General features: G+C 38.3%; 1 protein-coding gene across 36 annotated transcripts in view; it reads left to right on the forward strand.

The window, feature by feature from the left end:
• The window catches only part of CEP170 (centrosomal protein 170), a 129,423-nt gene that overhangs the window by 30,919 nt on the left and 80,629 nt on the right, over nucleotides 1-17,875 (forward strand). The window lies entirely within an intron of this gene.

Raw genomic sequence — 17,875 nt, forward strand, 5'->3', positions numbered from 1 at the left:
TCAATGATAGGGAAATTAGTTTCTCTGCTTCTTTTCAAGGTGTTCATTATGATACCTTTCAGTAGATTGAGCATAATTAAAGATTGATGGTATTTACTGTATTATGTAAAAGAAGTTATTTTTAAAACATTTACAATGTATTTGAGTAAGGTAATTAGCAGAAAAATGGATCTCCAGATTTTTTGAGAATTAGTTATTTTAACAGGTTCCTGTCAGTTTGGAATTAAGTCTTATCCCCTTACTCTTCCTCCTTTTTCTGTTGTTAAAAACTGTAAACAAATACTTAAGGATAGAAATGTTCATTCTGTTAGCCTAGTAGTTCTCAGCTGGGACGATCTTGCCACCTCCCCAAAGGACATTTGGCAATATCGGATTGTTAAATGTGGTGGGAGGTTGGATGTGGTCACAGCTGACATTTAGTAGGTAGAGGCCAAGAGGCCACGTGTGCTATTAAGCATCCTATAGTGTACAGCATATTTCTCTCCCCACCCTAAACACACACAACAAGGAGGTATCTGGCCCTAAATATCTATAGTGCTGAGATTGAGAAACCCTGAGTTATCCCTAGAAAAATCAAATTTACATATGTTAGTTATACATGTTTACTTTAAAATTAGGGAACTTATTTTACAGTTCTGGGGCAATAAAACTGAAGCCACTATATAGCTATGTGAGTATAGTATATGAATGTACTAAGTGTAGTGTATGAGTAAGTTGCATACAATGACACCTTAATTAAACAACATAAGTGCTAGGAATAGAGTAGTACAGATATTTTTTGTGGTTCTCAGTGAGATAAGGTGTTGAGAGTGCCAACTGACAAAAAGGCAGTACTGATTATGTTTGGATAAAGGCCTCATAGAATTAGACCCTATCTTAGGCACAAATAGGGGGAGCTCATTTACCAGAGAGTGAAGAGGTGCTTTCTATGTGGCATTTGAATCAACCAGCCAAGAAATGTGAGAATGATTGTTAAGGAGCTTGCAGGATAAGTCTCGTCTTAGATGGAAATAAGAATATTAAGAGACATGACTGTTATGGTGTCTATTCCTGGACTATGTATAACAAATGGAAGTTGTCTGACAATTTCTGAGGAGGAGGGAGAAAGCTGTGAGTCTAAGGAGAACAAGGTAGTTCCAGTTCACAGGACATCAGAGAGGAAAGAGGTACACAGAAAAAGAACTTGGCAGGGGTAATCCTTCAGTATTCTGTAGAGTATTGTTTAGCACAGATATGTGAAGAAAATAACCCAGAGAGGGGGGAAAAAAAGCAAAGAAAAGGATAGAGTTGACAGTGCGGGGCAGTAGCATGGTCAGGAATGGTGCCTCTCTTAACAGCAAGACTGCAAAACTTCGTAATTCATGAGGCATTGATCTCTACCCCCTCAGTAGTAGCGAGTAATTTACCATAGACTGAGTTCTGCCTTCATCTAAATCTGAAAAGCAGTACCCAAGGGTCACACTCTTTTCAAGTAACTTAACTATGTCCCATAACAAAGTTCAAGAATATTTATAGAAATACAGAAATATCCAACATTCCCAAAAGGCAAAATTTACAGTGTCTGGTATATAATAAAAATTCAGTCTTGTAAAGAAGCAGAAAAATGTGACCCATAATAAAGACTGATAATAAAAGATGTTTTGTTTCTGAAGAGTTTGGCTAAATTCGGCAAAGTAAAAACTTGTCAAAGTCTGGCAAAATTAAAAAAAAAAGGGTAAAACAATCCTGAAAAGGATTTCAAAACACTACAAAGCTGGTGATACTGACTTGTATAAAGGCAGACTCTATATAGACAAGTGGAATAGAATAGAGTGTAGAAATAAGCCTCTGTATATATATATATATATATATCTGTGGCTGTATCTGGTTTGAATTGTGTCCCCCTAAAAAACGTATTGAAGCATTAATCTTCCATACCTGCAAATGTGCCCTTATTTGGAAATAGTCAAGATAAAGTCATTAGGATGGACACTAATCTAATCTGACTCGATGTCCTCATAAGGAAAGGAAAAGACAGACCCAGAGGAAAAACAGCTATGTAAAAACAAAAGTGGAGATGACAGGCTGCCAGAAACCAAAGAACACCTGAGTCCACCAGAACCTGGAAGAGGCAAGGAAAGAAAAGATCCTCTCCACAAGTGTTAGAGGAAATAAGGCCCTATCTTATTTCCTTGATTTTGGATTTTTAGAGTCCAGACTATGAGAGGATAAATTTGTGTTGTTTTAAGCCATCTTGTGATACTTTGTTAGGAAACTATTACAATGGACAACTTATTTTTTTGAGAGTGTTAAGTTCATTCAGTGTAGGAAAGAATAGACTCTTTCACAGATGAGGCTTGGGATAACTGGATTTCCATATACAAAAGAATGAAGTTGGATCCCTGCCACACATCATATAAAAATTAACTTAAAATGGACCAATGACCTAAATTTAAGAGCTAAAGCCATAAAGCTCTGAGAAGAAAACATAGGGATAAGCCATCATAACCTTAGATTTGGCAGTGGATTCTTAGATATGACACCAATAGCACCAGCCCCAAAGGAAAAAGTAGGTAAATGAGATTTCATTAAAATAAAAAACTTGGATATCTAAGGACATTACCCCTCAAATGAAAAGACAACACCTAGAGTGGGAGAAAATATTTGCAAAATTATATATATCTTATAAAGGTTTAAATCCAGAGTATATAAGATGGCGGAAGAGTAGGATCCCCAAGTCACCTATCTCCACCAACTTACCTAGATAACTTTCAAATCATCCTGAAAACCTACGAATTTGGCCTGAGATTTAAAGAGAGAACAGCTGGAATGCTACAGTGAGAAGAGTTTGCACTTCTATCAAGGTAGGAAGACGGAAAAAAATAAATAAATAAAACAGCATCCAAGAGGGAGGCCCTCCCCCCATCCCACCCCACGAGGAGCTGGGCTAAGGCCAGGTAGCGAGTGCCTCCAGGACAGGGAAGTCCAGTCCCGGAGAAACAGGAACTTTACCAATCTTCCCTGACGGAAAGGCACTCACAGGGAACTCGGGCAGGATCCCAGGAGGGGCAGGAGCCCCCAGGTTCCCAGGGCTACTAACAGATGAAGTGTGGCCCAGGGGAGAGGGCGCCACACACCACGGGCGGAGCTACAAAAAGGGCTGGAGTGTGCCCGGTGGGGCCCCGGGGGCCGCTCAGGCAGCAGCTCTATGCAGAGGGGGCTGTGCAGCCTGGGAGCACGATTCCAGCGGCGCAGACCCTGGAGCCCGGGGCGCCAGGGGACATAGCCCAGGATCCGGCGCTCCCCTTGGGACAGGCAGAGGCTGGGAGGACACAGGATAATAAGGACGCTCCTGCCACCATCGACCCTGAGCTGTGCAGATCAGTGCCCCCCAACCCCCAGAGCATCCAGGCCCCTGTGGACTGGGAGACAGCAGTAGTTGCTGGTAGAGCTGACTCCAGAGCTGGAGAGCTGACCACCGCCACTGTTGTTGTTCCTCCTGGTGTCGCCTTGTGCCTGGGACTGAGCAGGGCGCCAGGGAGCAGGGGCCTCATAGGATAAACAGCTCCCACAGAGCCTGGCACCCAACAGAGGGTGGGGCAGCTCCCCCAGGTGCACACACCTGAGAATCAGCACAGCAGGCCCCTTCCCCAGAAGACCAGCTGGAAGGACAGGGGAAGAGCAAGTTCTTGACCAAGCAGCACTGGAAAGTTCCAGGGGAAGTCGAGGGACTTACAGTTTATAGAATCAGAGAATACCCCTCCTTGTCTTTTGTTTGTTGTTTGTTCCCTCCCCCTTTTTTTTTCCTTCCTTTTTCCAGTATGACTTGCTTTTAGCCCCTCTGCACTGAGCAAAATGACTAGAAAGCGTGGAAGCTGTGTGAACTCTTTATTCGCTCACAACCTGTTCTCTGATAGCCGTGTCTCTGTGTGCACTCACTCTTTTTCCTGTCTGGACGTCACATGCTGTACAGATGCCACCATTAAAGCATTTTCATAGTGAAAAAAAAGAAAAGGAAGAACTCACTACAAAAGAAACAGAAACAGTACTCTCTCCCACAGAGTTACAGAATTTGGATTACAATTCAATGTCAGAAAGCCAATTCAGAAGAACAATTATAAAGCTACTGGTGGCTCTGGAAAAAAGCATAAAGGAATCAAGAGGCTTCATGACTGCAAAATTTAGATCTAATCAGGCCAAAATTAAAAATCAGTTAAATGAGTTGCAATCCAAACTGGAGGTCCTAACGACGAGGGTTAATGAGGTAGAAGAACGGGTGAGTGACATAGAAGACAAGTTGATGTCAAGGAAGGAGGCTGAGGAAAAAAGAGGAAAACAATTAAAAGATCATGAGGAAAGGTTAAGGGAAATAAATGGCAGCCTCAGAAGGAAAAATCTACGTTTAATTGGGGTTCTAGACGGCACTGAAAGGGACAGAGGATCAGAAAGTATATTTGAACAAATCATAGCTGAGAACTTCCCTAACCTGGGGAGGGAAACAGGCATTCAGATCCAGGAGATAGAGAGATCCCCCACCTAAAATCAATAAAAACCGTTTAACATCCCAACATTTAATAGTGAAACTTGCAGATTCCAAAGATACAGACAAGATCCTTAAAGCATCAAGGGACAAAAAATCCCTAACCTTTATGGGGAGAAGTCTTAGGTTAACAGCAGACCTCTCCACAGAGACCTGGCAGGCCAGAAAGGGCTGGCAAGATATATTCAGGGTCCTAAATGAGAAGAACCTGCAGCCAAGAGTACTTTATCCAGCAAGGCTCTCATTCAGAATAGAAGGAGAGATAAAGAGCTTCCAAGATAGGCAGAAACTGAAAGAATATGTGACCACCAAACCAGCTCTACAAGAAATATTAAGGGGGACTCTGTAAAAGAAAGAGGAAGTCCAAAGAAACAATCACAAAAACAGGGACTAAATAGGTATTATGATAACACTAAATTCCTATCTTTCAATAGTAACTGAACGTGAATGGGCTAAATGATCCCATTAAAAGGCACAGGGTTTCAGACTGGATAAAAAAGGAAGACCCATCTCTTTGCTGTCTACAAAGACTCATTTTAGACGTAAGGACTCCTACAGCCTGAAAATAAAAGGTTGGAGAACCATTTACCATTCAAATGGTCCTCAAAAGAAAGCAGGGGTAGCCATCCTCATATCAGATAAACTAAAATTTACCCCGAAGACTGTAGTGAGAGATGAAGAGGGACACTATATCATACTTAAAGGATCTATCCAACAAGAGGACTTAACAATCCTCAATATATATGCCCCGAATGTGGGAGCTGCCAAATATATCAATCAATTAATAACCAAAGTTAAGACATACTTAGATAATAATACACTTATACTTGGTGACTTCAATCTAGCGCTTTCTAACACTCGATAGGTCTTCTAAGCACAACATCTCCAAGGAAACGAGAGCTTTAAATGATACACTGGACCAGATGGATTTCACAGATGTCTACAGAACTTTACATCCAAACTCAACTGAATACACATTCTTCTCAAGTGCACATGGAACTTTCTCCAGAATAGACCACATCCTGGGTCACAAATTGGGTCTGAACCGATACCAAAAGATTGGGATCGTCCCCTGCATATTCTCAGACCATAATGCCTTGAAATTAGAACTAAATCACAACAAGAAGTTTGGAAGGACTTCAAACACGTGGAAGTTAAGGACCATCCTGCTAAAAGATGAAAGGGTCAACCAAGAAATTAAGGAAGAATTGAAAAGATTCATGGAAACTAATGAGAATGAAGATACAACCGTTCAAAATCTTTGGGATGCAGCAAAAGCAGTCCTGAGGGGGAAATACATCACAATACAAGCATCCATTCAAAAACTGGAAAGAACTCAAATACAAAAGCTAACCTTACACATAAAGGAGCTAGAGAAAAAACAGCAAATAGATCCTACATCCAGCAGAAAAAGAGAGTTAATAAAGATTCAAGCAAAACTCAATGAAATTGAGACCAGAAGAACTGTGGAACAGATCAACAAAACCAGGAGTTGGTTCTTTGAAAGAATTAATAAGATAGATGAACCATTAGCCAGCCTTATTAAAAAGAAGAGAGAGAAGACTCAAATTAATAAAATCATGAATGAGAAAGGAGAGATCACTTACTGACACCAAGAAAATACAAACTATTTTAAAAACATATTATGAACAGCTGTATGCCAATAAATTAGGCAATCTAGAAGAAATGGATGCATTTCTGGAAAGTCACAAACTACCAAAACTGGAACAGGAAGAAATAGAAAACCTGAAGAGGCCAATAACCAGGGAGGAAATTGAAGCAGTCATCAAAAACCTCCCAAGACACAAAAGTCCAGGGCCAGATGGCTTCCCAGGGGAATTCTATCAAACGTTTAAAGAAGAAATCATACCTATTCTACTACAGTTGTTTGGAAGGATAGAAAGAGATGGAGTACTTCCAAATTCATTCTATGAGGCCAGCATCACCTTAATTCCAAAACCATACAAAGACCCCACCAAAAAGGAAAATTATAGACCAGTATCCCTGATGAACACAGATGCAAAAATTCTCAACAAGATACTAGCCAGTAGGATCCAACAGTACATTAAGAAGATTATTCACCATGACCAAGTGGGATTAATCCCTGGGATGCAAGGCTGGTTCAACACTCGTAAAGTAGTCAATGTGATAGATCATATCAACAAGAGAAAACAAGAACCATGTGATCCTCTCAATAGATGCAGAGAAAGCATTTGACAAAATACATCATCCATTCTTGATCAAAGCTCTTCAGAGTGTAGGGATAGAGGGAACATTCCTCAGCATCTCCAAAGCCATCTACAAAAATCCCACAGCAAATACCATTCTCAATGGGGAAACACTGGGAGCCTTTCCCCTAAGATCAGGAACACGACAGGGGATGTCCATTCTCACCACTGCTATTCAACATAGTACTACAAGTGTTCACCTCAGCAATCAGGCAACAAAAAGAAAAGGCATGCAGATTGGCAAAGAAGTCAAATTCTCCATCTTTGCAGATGACATGATACTGTACATAGAAAACCCAAAAGCCTCCACCCAAAGATTGCTAGAACTCATACAGAAATTCGAGAGTGTGGCAGGATACAAAATCAATGCCCAGAAATCAGTGGCATTTCTATACACTAACAATGAGACTGAAGAAGGAGAAATTAAGGAGTCAATCCCATTTACAATTGCACCCAAAAGCATAAGATACCTAGGAATAAACCTAACCAAAGAGGTAAAGGATCTATACTCTAAAAACTACAGAACACTTCTGAAAGAAATTTAGGAAGACACAAAGAGATGGAAAAATATTCCATGCTCATGGATTGTAAGAATTAATATAGTGAAAATGTCAATGTTACCCAGGGCAATTTACACATTTAATGCAATCCCTATCAAAATACCATGGACTTTCTTCAGAGAGTTGGAACAAATCATCTTAAGATTTGTGTGGAATCAAAAAAGACCACGAGTAGCCAGGGGAATATTAAAAAAGAAAACCAGAGCTGGAGGCATCACAATGCCAGCTTTCAGGTTGTACTACAAAGCTGTGGTCATCAAGACAGTGTGGTACTGGCACAAAAACAGACACATAGATCAGTGGAACAGAATAGAGAACTCAGAAGTGGACCCTCAACTTTATGGTCAACTAATACTCGACAAAGCAGGAAAGAATATCCACTGGAAAAAAGACAGTCTCTTCAATAAATGGTGCTGGGAAAAATCGGAAAGCCACATGCAAAAGAATGAAACTAGACCGTTCTCTTACATTATATACAAAGATATACTCAAAATGGATGAAAGTTCTAAATGTGAAACAAGAATCCATCAAAATCCTAGAGGAGAACACAGGCAACACCCTTTTTTAACTTGGCCACAGCAACTTCTTGCAAGATAACATCCATGAAGGCAAGTGACACAAAAGCCAAAATGAATTATTGGGACTTCAAGATAAAAAGCTTCTGCACAGCAAAAGAAACAGTCAACAAAACTAAAAGACAACCTACAGAATGGGAGAAGATATTTGCAAATGACCTATCAGATGAAGGGCTAGTATCCAAGATCTATAAAGAACTTATTAAATTTAACAGCAAAGAAACAAACAGTCCAATCATGAAATGGGCAAAAGACATGAACAGAAATTTCACAGAGGAACACACAGACATAGACATGGCCAACAAGCACATGAGAAAATCCTCTGCATCACTGGCCATCAGGGAAATAGAAATCAAAACCACAATGAGATACCACCTCACACCAGTGAGAATGGGGAAAATTTACAAGACAGGAAACAGCAAATGTTGGAGAGGATGTGGAGAAAGGGGAACCCTCTTGCACTATTGATGGGAATGGAGCCGGTACAGCCACTCTGGAAAACTGTGTGGAGGTTCCTCAAAGAGTTAAAAATAGATCTGCCCTACAACCAGCAATTGCACTGGTGGGGATTTACCCCAAAGATTCAGATGCAGTGAAACGGCAGGACACCTGCACTCCGATGTTTCTAGCAGCAATGTCCACAATAGCCAAAGTGTGGAAGGAGCTTCGGTGTCCATCGAAAGATGAATGGATAAAGAAGATGTGGTTTATGTATACAATGGAATATTACTCAGCAATTAGAAATGACAAATACCCACCATTTGCTTCAACGTAGATGGAACTGGAGGGTATTTTGCTGAGTGAAGTAAGTCAATTGGAGAAGGACAAACATCATATGGTCTCATTCATTTGAGGAATATAAAAATTAGTGAAAGGGAATAAAGGGGAAAGGAGAGAAAATGAATGAAAATATCAGTGAGGGTAACAAAGCATGAGAGACACCTAACTCTGGGAAACAAGCAAGGGGTAGTGGAAAGGGAGGTGGGCAGGGGGTTGAGGTGACTGGGTGACGGGCACTGAGGGGGACACTTGACGGGATGAGCACTGGGTGTTAACGCTATATGTTGGCAAATTGAACTCCAGTTAAAAATTTTTTTAAAAAATCCAGAGTATATGAAGAATTCCTACAACTCAACAACAAAAAGACAAGCAGCCGAATTAAAAAATGGACAAGAGACTTGACTAGACATTTCTCCAAAGAAGATACAAAAATGCTCAGTAAGCACATGAAAAAGATCATGAACAACATCATCATTAAGAAATGCTACTCAAAACCATAGTGAGACAGCACTTCACGTCTACTAAGATGGCTATTATTTTTTTAAAACAGGAAAATAAATGTCAGTGAAGATGTGGAGAAATTGAAATTCTTGTATGTTGCTGGTGGGATTGTAAAATGGTGTCACTGCTGTAGAAAATAGTTTTTAGTGGTTCCTCAAAATGGACATAGACCAGCAATTCCACTTTCAGGTATATATCCAGTAATTGTGTGCAAGGTCTGGAACACATGCTTGTGTGTCATTGTTCATTACAGCATTCATTATTCACATAACCAAAAGGTGGAAACAGCCCCAGGCTTAGCCACAAATGAATTGTATAAACAAAATGCAATGTATATACGTATAATGGATTATTACTGACTTGTAAAAAGGAATGAAGTTCTCATACATGCTGCAACATAAATTAACTTTGAAAACATTATGCTAAGTGAAATAAACCAGACACAAAGGACAAATGCTACATAATTTCATTTCTTTGGAAATAGCTAGAATTGGCAAATTCATGGACATAAAGAGGGTTAGTAGCTACCAGTGGCTGGGAGAAAGAGGTTTGGGGAGTTACTGGTTAAGAGTTACAGAGTTTCTGTTTGGAGTGATTAAAAAAATTTTTTGGAAATAGTGTTAGTGTACAGCATTGTGTTAGTGCACGTTGTGTTAGTGCACAACATTGTGAATTTAAATAATGCCATAGATCTGTATACTTACAAATGCTTACAATGGCAGGCATTATGCTATAAATATATATATCACCACAATGTAGAAAATGGAAATAAATGGCTTTAGAATTTTAAAGTATCTTTGAATTGAGTCAGGTGATTCATAGTGCCTTTATTACAAACTTAGAGGAAAAATTATTATTTTAATGAGCAGGAACCAATATTACAGTGCTGTAAAAAGTCAAAACTTAAAATAAGATTTTAATTTAAATTTCATTAATGTTTGTGGTATGAATATCCATCCTATCTATGACTGTTTTTATTTCTGCTTTGTTTTTTATTTTTTTATTTTTTTTTTATTTTTTTTTTTCTGCTTTGTTTTTTAAATAGAATGTAAAGGAGATAAGGGAACTCCATGAACAGGCAAGAAAAAGAACAATTTTGATCTGTTCCTCAATCTCCACCCTTAAAGATACTTCTGCCCTTTATCTGATGATACCACACTTTATAGCCCTCCTCTAGACACAGTATATTTCTCTGAAAGAGATCGATGAGTAGATTGGCATACTGGTAATCTGGTAGTTTGAATTAATGCAACAAATTAATAGCACTCTTCGTAGCACTAAAGGACATCTTATCTACGGAAGTAAGAACAAATATTTGCAAATTTTTTTTAGTTTTTAAGTGGTTTAATGTTAGTCTTTTCTATAGTAGTAAAATAAATGGATCATTAAAACTTACTCCTTTTATATCATTTTTGAAAAATGAACTAAGCTTATGTACAAATTATAGTGTTAGAAAAGTGAAGAATTTTGTGTTTATAAATGCAAAAGGTATTTATTTTGAAAGATTAGTGCTCTAGAGCTATTGCAATTGTGTTTTCATTTTAAAGCCTTTACACAGCTTCAGTGGTTCTGCATTGGCTAGGTTAGTCAGTGTGACAATTAAAATTGTTAGAAGTGCAAATAGCTAGTATTTGATTGCTTTTTAATGAGTAAATAGAAGATCTTTAAAATTTTGGTTGATCTAAATCTGCATTTATGGCTTAAAATCTTCAATTTTTAATGTACAGGAAATCACTTGTTAGGTTTTAGAATCTCTGCCTCTGAATAATTTTAAGTAGTTTCTTACCTGTAAAGATTTCAACTACAAACAGATTAACTGGTCTTTGGTGATAATATGGCTTAAACCCAAAGCCGAAGGGAAATAAATGATCTATAAGGTTATATGACCTGTTTGATTACAATTAAAATTTTTTGTTGTTTTATGACAAAAAGTAAATTTTTTGAGTTTTATGTTTTTTTAATTTCATCTCATTCCCAAAAAGGTAGTCTAAAGAATGTGATGATTAAGAAGAAAATGTACCTGGATATTAAAGAGTAGATGGTTAAACAAAGGGTTCTGGAATTAGTTCTCCCACTTACCCTGGAAGCCTCCAGCAAATTATTTAGGCTTGCTATGCCTGTTTGTCTTGCTGTAGAAAGATGACTGTGCTATGTTCCATAAGACATATTATGCAAAATAAATCTTAGCCAAAGATGAAAGCTATAAAGTATAATTATTAGATGGAAATTACACTTTTGTCTGGAGTAACACACGTTAATACAACTATTACAAGTACCTTGATAGTACTTTTTATTTCTCCGTGTTCATTTATGTTATTTTGGTTGTTCCTCTCACCATTTTCCTTAAAGATAGAATCATCCCCATTTTACAGATGGTAAAATTAAGATTAGAAAGACTTAGAGGACCAGTATCACATAAGCATTAAGTCATGAAAGCTAGTATTAGAGTCTTGGTCATACTGGCTCAAAATCAAATGACCTTTCTCTTCTACCACTAAGCTGCTACTGCATATATATAATCTTAAACTGGTTTGATAATTTACTTCTGCTAGTAAATATATTCAAACTTTTATTGCAATATATGGGATACTTCTAAGTACAAATAGAATTGCACTTTGAAAGGTTCATTATCTAAATCTAATTTTATCTTCATAAAATTTTTTATTGCACCAAATAGTTGAATTTTGCTCTCTTTTGAGAAATGTCATCGTACTGACACATGGTTTTTTCCCCCTAGTGCATAATAAAGACTGTAACCAAGTTATATTTGACTTACTATTTTAATATTTTAACTTTCAAAAAAAATATTTTAACTTTCACACTGGTATAAGAACAGTCCTCAGGAGGATAATGGAATATGTTTTGAAGATCATAGGTAACTTATTTTCTTCTGTCCTTGGGGGGCATATAGCAAAGAATATGTGTATATTCTGCAAAAATGCAGTTGAGCTTTTAAAGAGTCAGCCACAGGGTCTTTAAAAAAGATTTTAAAAGAGTGATGATGCACAATGTCAATCTTTCTTTTTCTCATTAGGTTTTTTTTTTTAATCCTATGTTCCATGTATGTCTGTGTTTTAGTAGGAAAAAGAAGTAATAGGAGAAGAAATAATAATGTTAAGAAGTAGCCATTTCATACCAAAAGCACATATGACACATATAAGGTAGTCATTTGCACCATTTCATGTGTTAGCTTTTAGTTAAAATTAGCTTTGCATTGTGCCTGGCCTAGAATTATTTTTTTTATTATGACTTAATTGATATCAGACTTTTTGTTGTTTCTTTGTTTTGTTTGTTTCAGAAAAGGAAGTATTTCTTAAATGTAGCAGTGTTGTTGCTTCATTTTAATACTCTTATTTTCCACAGTTTTCTGGTTTTATAATTATCTTGTCTGAGGTCCAAAATTTTTTTGTTTGGGTTTGGTTCTATTTTAAGCCATCCAGTTTGTAGGTGTCTTAAAATTTGGTCTGAACTTTGTAAGTTCAGTACTTTCGATATTTTATTCTCTTAAGAAAATTTTTCTATCTTCATTCTTCAAGAAATGAGATTGGCTAAATAACATCTGTTTTCTATCCAAAGAACCTTTGTTAAGCATCTACAAATAGGCCCCATGCTGGCCACTGAGGGATCAATGCATATACAGGTAAGGCCTCCCTGTCCTTGTCCATTAAACTAAAAGGAAGTGTCCACTAAAAGGAAGTGTGCGTATAAACAAGAATAGACATTACAGCACAGAACAGTGATATGTTTGATGTGAGGTGCACAAAAGACAGATTGATCAGTCCTTCCAGCAAGGAAATGTGGAGATGAGAAGTCTGGAAAAATTTCACAGAGGAGATGGCTTCTGCTGAATAATCTTAAAAGATGAATCATGGTTTCTGGAAGGTTTAGTGTGTGACTCAGTACATAGTATTAAAGAAAGCATTGGCATTCCGTGTCTATTAGGCAATTTAAATAGTCCCTTGTGATTTATATGTAGGATGTGAAGGCAAACATTTTGAGAGATTAAGACTTGGAAGTTAGAAGAGATGAGATCTTGGAGGGCCTTGTGTGCTAGATTAAAGATTGTATTTTACCTTAGCCAGTAAGTATGCTGAGTTTTTACACAGGGCAATATTGCCTTTTATAAATGCTTCCCATGCCTTATGTCATTTAATCCTCACAAACAAACCTCTGAGATAGGTCTTTTTTATAAATGATAAGACAAAGATTAGTTATTTTACTAAGGCCACACAGTTGCCAGATGTCTCGACCAGTTCTTTTGGACTCCAGCACTTGCACTTTAAACTGTTAATCTATATTGCTGCTCAGAAATTGGAGCACAGAATTGTATAAGCACTTAGGAGGTGAGGTGAGGTTCTAAAATGAAGACAAAAGTATGAGAGGGATTGAAAAGTTAGGATGTACTTTCTAGTTAATGAGGGCCAGAGAGAAAAAGAGCCTCAGACCTAGCATCTTTGGCATAGAAATGAATGAAATAACGTTTCAGGAGGTGTACTTTGAGGAACCAGGTAGTGAGTTTGAGGTTTTGAAGGGACATCCAGATTGAGATAATCAGTAGAAAATAGGAAATAAATATGTGAAGCTGAGCAGAGTAGTCTGAGCAGAAGGTAGACATTTGGGAGTTGGGAGCATGAAGGGATAGAGAGAGCCAGAGGGAGCTGGATTACAGGGAAGGAAGTAAAGGAGTGATAGAGTATGGTTGCTTGGGAGAACAGGAAGGGGTCAGAGTATGAGATGACCTACTACAGTCAGAGCACTGAGGTTGCATAATAGTAAATAATTGTAAATAAGTGAGAGAACTGGAAGAAAGGAGAAAAGTAGTCATAGAGAAAATACTATTTTAGATTCCAGGTGTAGAATCTGTTCACATAAGATCTAGCATTGGGAGTGGTATGCCAAGATAGGGTATGGAGTTTGGTTGTGGAGGTCAGGAAGGCTAGACATGGTTGTCTACATAGATTTTTTTTTTTTAAGATTTTATTTATTTGAGAGAGAGCACATGAATGGAGGGGAGGGGCAGAGGAAGAGAATCTTCAAGTAGATTCCCTGCTGAGCGTAGAGCCTGACATAGGGCTTGATCTCAGGGCCCCGTGTTCATGACCTGAGCTGAAACCAAGAGTCAGACACTCGACCATCTGAGCCACTCAGGTGCTCCCTATATAGATGTTCAAAATCAGTCATGATGAAGTAGGAATTTGAATGAAAATGAAGACTATGAACCATAACTCCAAACTTTAGTCAGAAAGTTAAAATGAAGGCTGCTGGGTGGTTTAATCAGTTAGAGCCTGTGACTTAGATCTTGGGGCATGAGTTCAAGCCCCAGACTGGGGGGTAGAGTTTACTCAGGGGGAAAAAAAAAAGTTAAAATAACCACAGACGATTGCAGCAATCTTAGAGGGGTGTGTATGTGTGTGGAAGTATATAGTGTATATATATTTGTTTATACTTGTATTTATATTTATGTATAGGTGGATAACAAGAACTTGAAAAAAAAGTAAAAGGCTTTTCCTTGAAGGGGAAAGTAATGATCCAAAAGTCACAATAGTACACTGTGGATTTATTCTGTGTTTCTGAACTCAGCAGAATGTTGGATTTAGGAGGTCGGCATCTACTTTAAAGGAATGCAGCAGAAATAGTGTTCTCAGGGGAAAGCCAGATTTCAGTTGAAGGAAGTAAGAGGTAGCCATCTGTGAGAGCTTGAGAATGAAGAGGAGTTTCGGGTAAGGTGGATTCTTGAGAGTGCAATGCAAAGCCATGGGAAGAGAATCTTTCTAGAAAGTAAAAAATCACAAAGAAGGAGGTACATTCTTCTGGGTATTTTCTATAAGGAGGCAGTAACTAGAGAGTCTGGCATTTTTTTTAAGTTGAGATAGAATTAACTTATAATATTGTATTAGTTTCTAGTGGGCAATGATTGACTGTTTGTATATGTTGAGAAGTGATCACCCTAATAAGTATAATGTCTGTCCCCATACAAAGCTACAGGAAAAAATGGCTTTTCTTATGATGAGGACTTTAGGAGACTTGCATTCTTACTGGAGTCTTAAAGTGACAAGAATAAGAGAACTAGTAAATATTGACAATCTTTATAGTTTACACCCAATCAGCTAAGGTTTTCCCTTTAGGACCACAAGCTTGATGAAGTTAGCAGCCTTTGTCAGGATTTAAATTAGATGTTTGAGAAATTATTAGATTTGCATTGAAATGTCCAAATGGGTTGTGAAAATTAAGGTGTAGTACACCTTCTCCTGGCTTGTGTAATCTAGAGAAAATGTGGATTTGATTATCTGGAAATGAAAATGCATTAATTAGTGCTTATATGGTTAGATGTAAGTAGGGAACTTTCCTTATTCATAACTTCATTTTTTTCCTGAGCACCCACTAGATATATTATGCTCTAAAATCTTGGTTTTCTGCTAAATTTCTTTGATGGATGCTGAAACACTGCCTGCCACCTTGAAAATAGTAGATTGTGGGCAGCCCCAGAAGCGGTGTAGTACCGCCTTCAACCCGAGGTGTGGTCCTGGAGACCCGGGATCGAGTCCCACATTGGGCTCCCTTCATGGAGCCTGTTTGTCCCTCTGCCTGTGTCTCTGCCTCTCTCTCTCTCTCTCTCTCTCTCTCTGTCTCTCTCTGTCTCTCATGAATAAATAAATAAGGTTTATTTATTAAAAAAAAAAACAAACAAACCATCAGGGGCTCCTGGGTGGCTCAGTTGGTTAACCCTGAGATCAAGCCCCATATCAGGCTCTGTGCTCAGCACGAAGTCTACTTGAAGATTCTCTCTGCCGCTTGCCCACCCACACATGATGTGTGCTCTCTCTCAAATAAATAAATCTTAAACAAGATGCTTTTTCTGACCCTACATAACATCCTCAGTTCATTCCCCAGTCCCTAGTGTTGGAAAGGCATCTCAACTCAGACTATATTGTCTTCTGGTGTCTTAACGTTTGCTCTGCATTCCATGGGAGGCATTCTTGTACTTACCTATCCCCAAACAATTTGAGGGCAAAGTGTATATCAGGTTCAGGATTTTCTGGTTTCTAGCAAGTTCAAGTGTCCTCTCCTAATTGTTTCCTCCTTAGACCATTTTTTTCCTTTTCTTTACCACCTTCTCTGGTGCATGTTGACCACTTCCCTCAAAAGCTTTGGTTCCCTGACTCCAGAAGGAGCCACTTGGCTTATTTTCCAAAGCTTACAGTAACTCCCTTTTCTGTGTGATTTTTGTGTTCTCAGCTTTTCCCCTTGAATTTCAGTTTGCCATTCTAAGGACTTGAACTCTTTCTCTGTTTCCTTTGTCACAGAGAGATTATTTATGACCATTCATTCATGTTTATTAAGTGCCTACATATACCTGCAATCGCACGTGTCTTACAGCATGCAGAGATTTTTATTCCTCAGACTAGTGCAACTTGATAAATCCACAATAAGGAGGAGTTATTTTCCTAAAAGTTGCTACATGTGCTTTTTGTCACCTAAATAACTGAATTTCATACTTCATTAATTTAAACAGAGCAGCAATTTAAAACGCAAAAATAAAAACCAGAATGAAGTTTAAGTAACTTACAGATTTAATGCAGATGTTTCGTAGTGCTAATTGTTGTAATTTGACAGGTAAGCTGTAGAGGAGTAGCGGTAATCCTACAATACAGAAAGTTGTTCTTAAGTCTGAGGCTTGTAATTTTTCCTAGAGAAATTGAGGTTTCAGAGAAAACTAAAACAAAAAACAACTTTTAAAACTTTCAAAAAGAACAAGAGTGTATGTATGATGAATGTTTAAGTTTTGTTGAAAAATTGTTTGAAGTCATACACTGTTTCTTCCAAATGTTAGAAGGAAAGACCAAAACTTTTTCAATATGGAATTGAAGCTAACTGAGGAAGGAACTTTTCACTTTAGTGATAGTTATTTGGAAAGGTTGATTTCAACTAGGATATGCTCTGTATTGTTGTTTTACTAGTTGCTGACCTTCTCATTTTGTTGCTGTATCTAGGAGTCAGGCCGTGTTCACTCTTGGCTGTAGTAAAAGTATCAGGGCTAATATTTCCTATAGTGTCCCTGTTTTCGTCTCTCCAGTTGATTTTGGAGTTTCTTTAAAGACCCTTTATTCAATAATCAGAATTTAGCAGTTTTTCCCATTGTAATATCTCTTGTGGGTGTGGTGATAAGATTTGGAGGGAGAAGAGGCATTCTATAATGCTGTGATTAGTTCTGTCTTTTGGTGGGACTTCACAAGTGCATCTTAGCTCTTCTTTGTCCCCCTCTTTAGGTAAGACAGGAAGGCTAGAGGACACTCGAGGACACTGGAGCTCAGTATTCCCATTCCCCCATGTCAGTTAGGCTCTGGTAAAACCCTTATGGTGGAACACTGGTAAAATAGTCTTCTTTGAAGACAGGCCATTGTCTGTCTGCGACAGCAGAATGCTCTGGGTGTATTTCAGAATGGCTACTTCTACTCCCAGGCTGAGGGGATACCAGAAGACTTCTCCAGTCTTCACCCTGACATCCTGGTGGGGCTTCTGGAGGTAAAACTCAGAAAACTCCTCAAAGAGGAGTATCCCCCACGGCTGTGCCCCTAGGAACTTTATCTTGCAAGCTAGTTGATATTCATGTCTCACAGTTACCTTACCCTTGAGTTTTCCTGCCTTGCTGGCTGCAGCCATGGTTTCTGTTCTCAGGAAGCTGGGATTCTCTGTATTCACCTCTCTCCATTT

Source organism: Vulpes vulpes, chromosome 13, assembly GCF_048418805.1.
Source record: "Vulpes vulpes isolate BD-2025 chromosome 13, VulVul3, whole genome shotgun sequence".
Lineage (NCBI taxonomy): Eukaryota > Metazoa > Chordata > Mammalia > Carnivora > Canidae > Vulpes > Vulpes vulpes.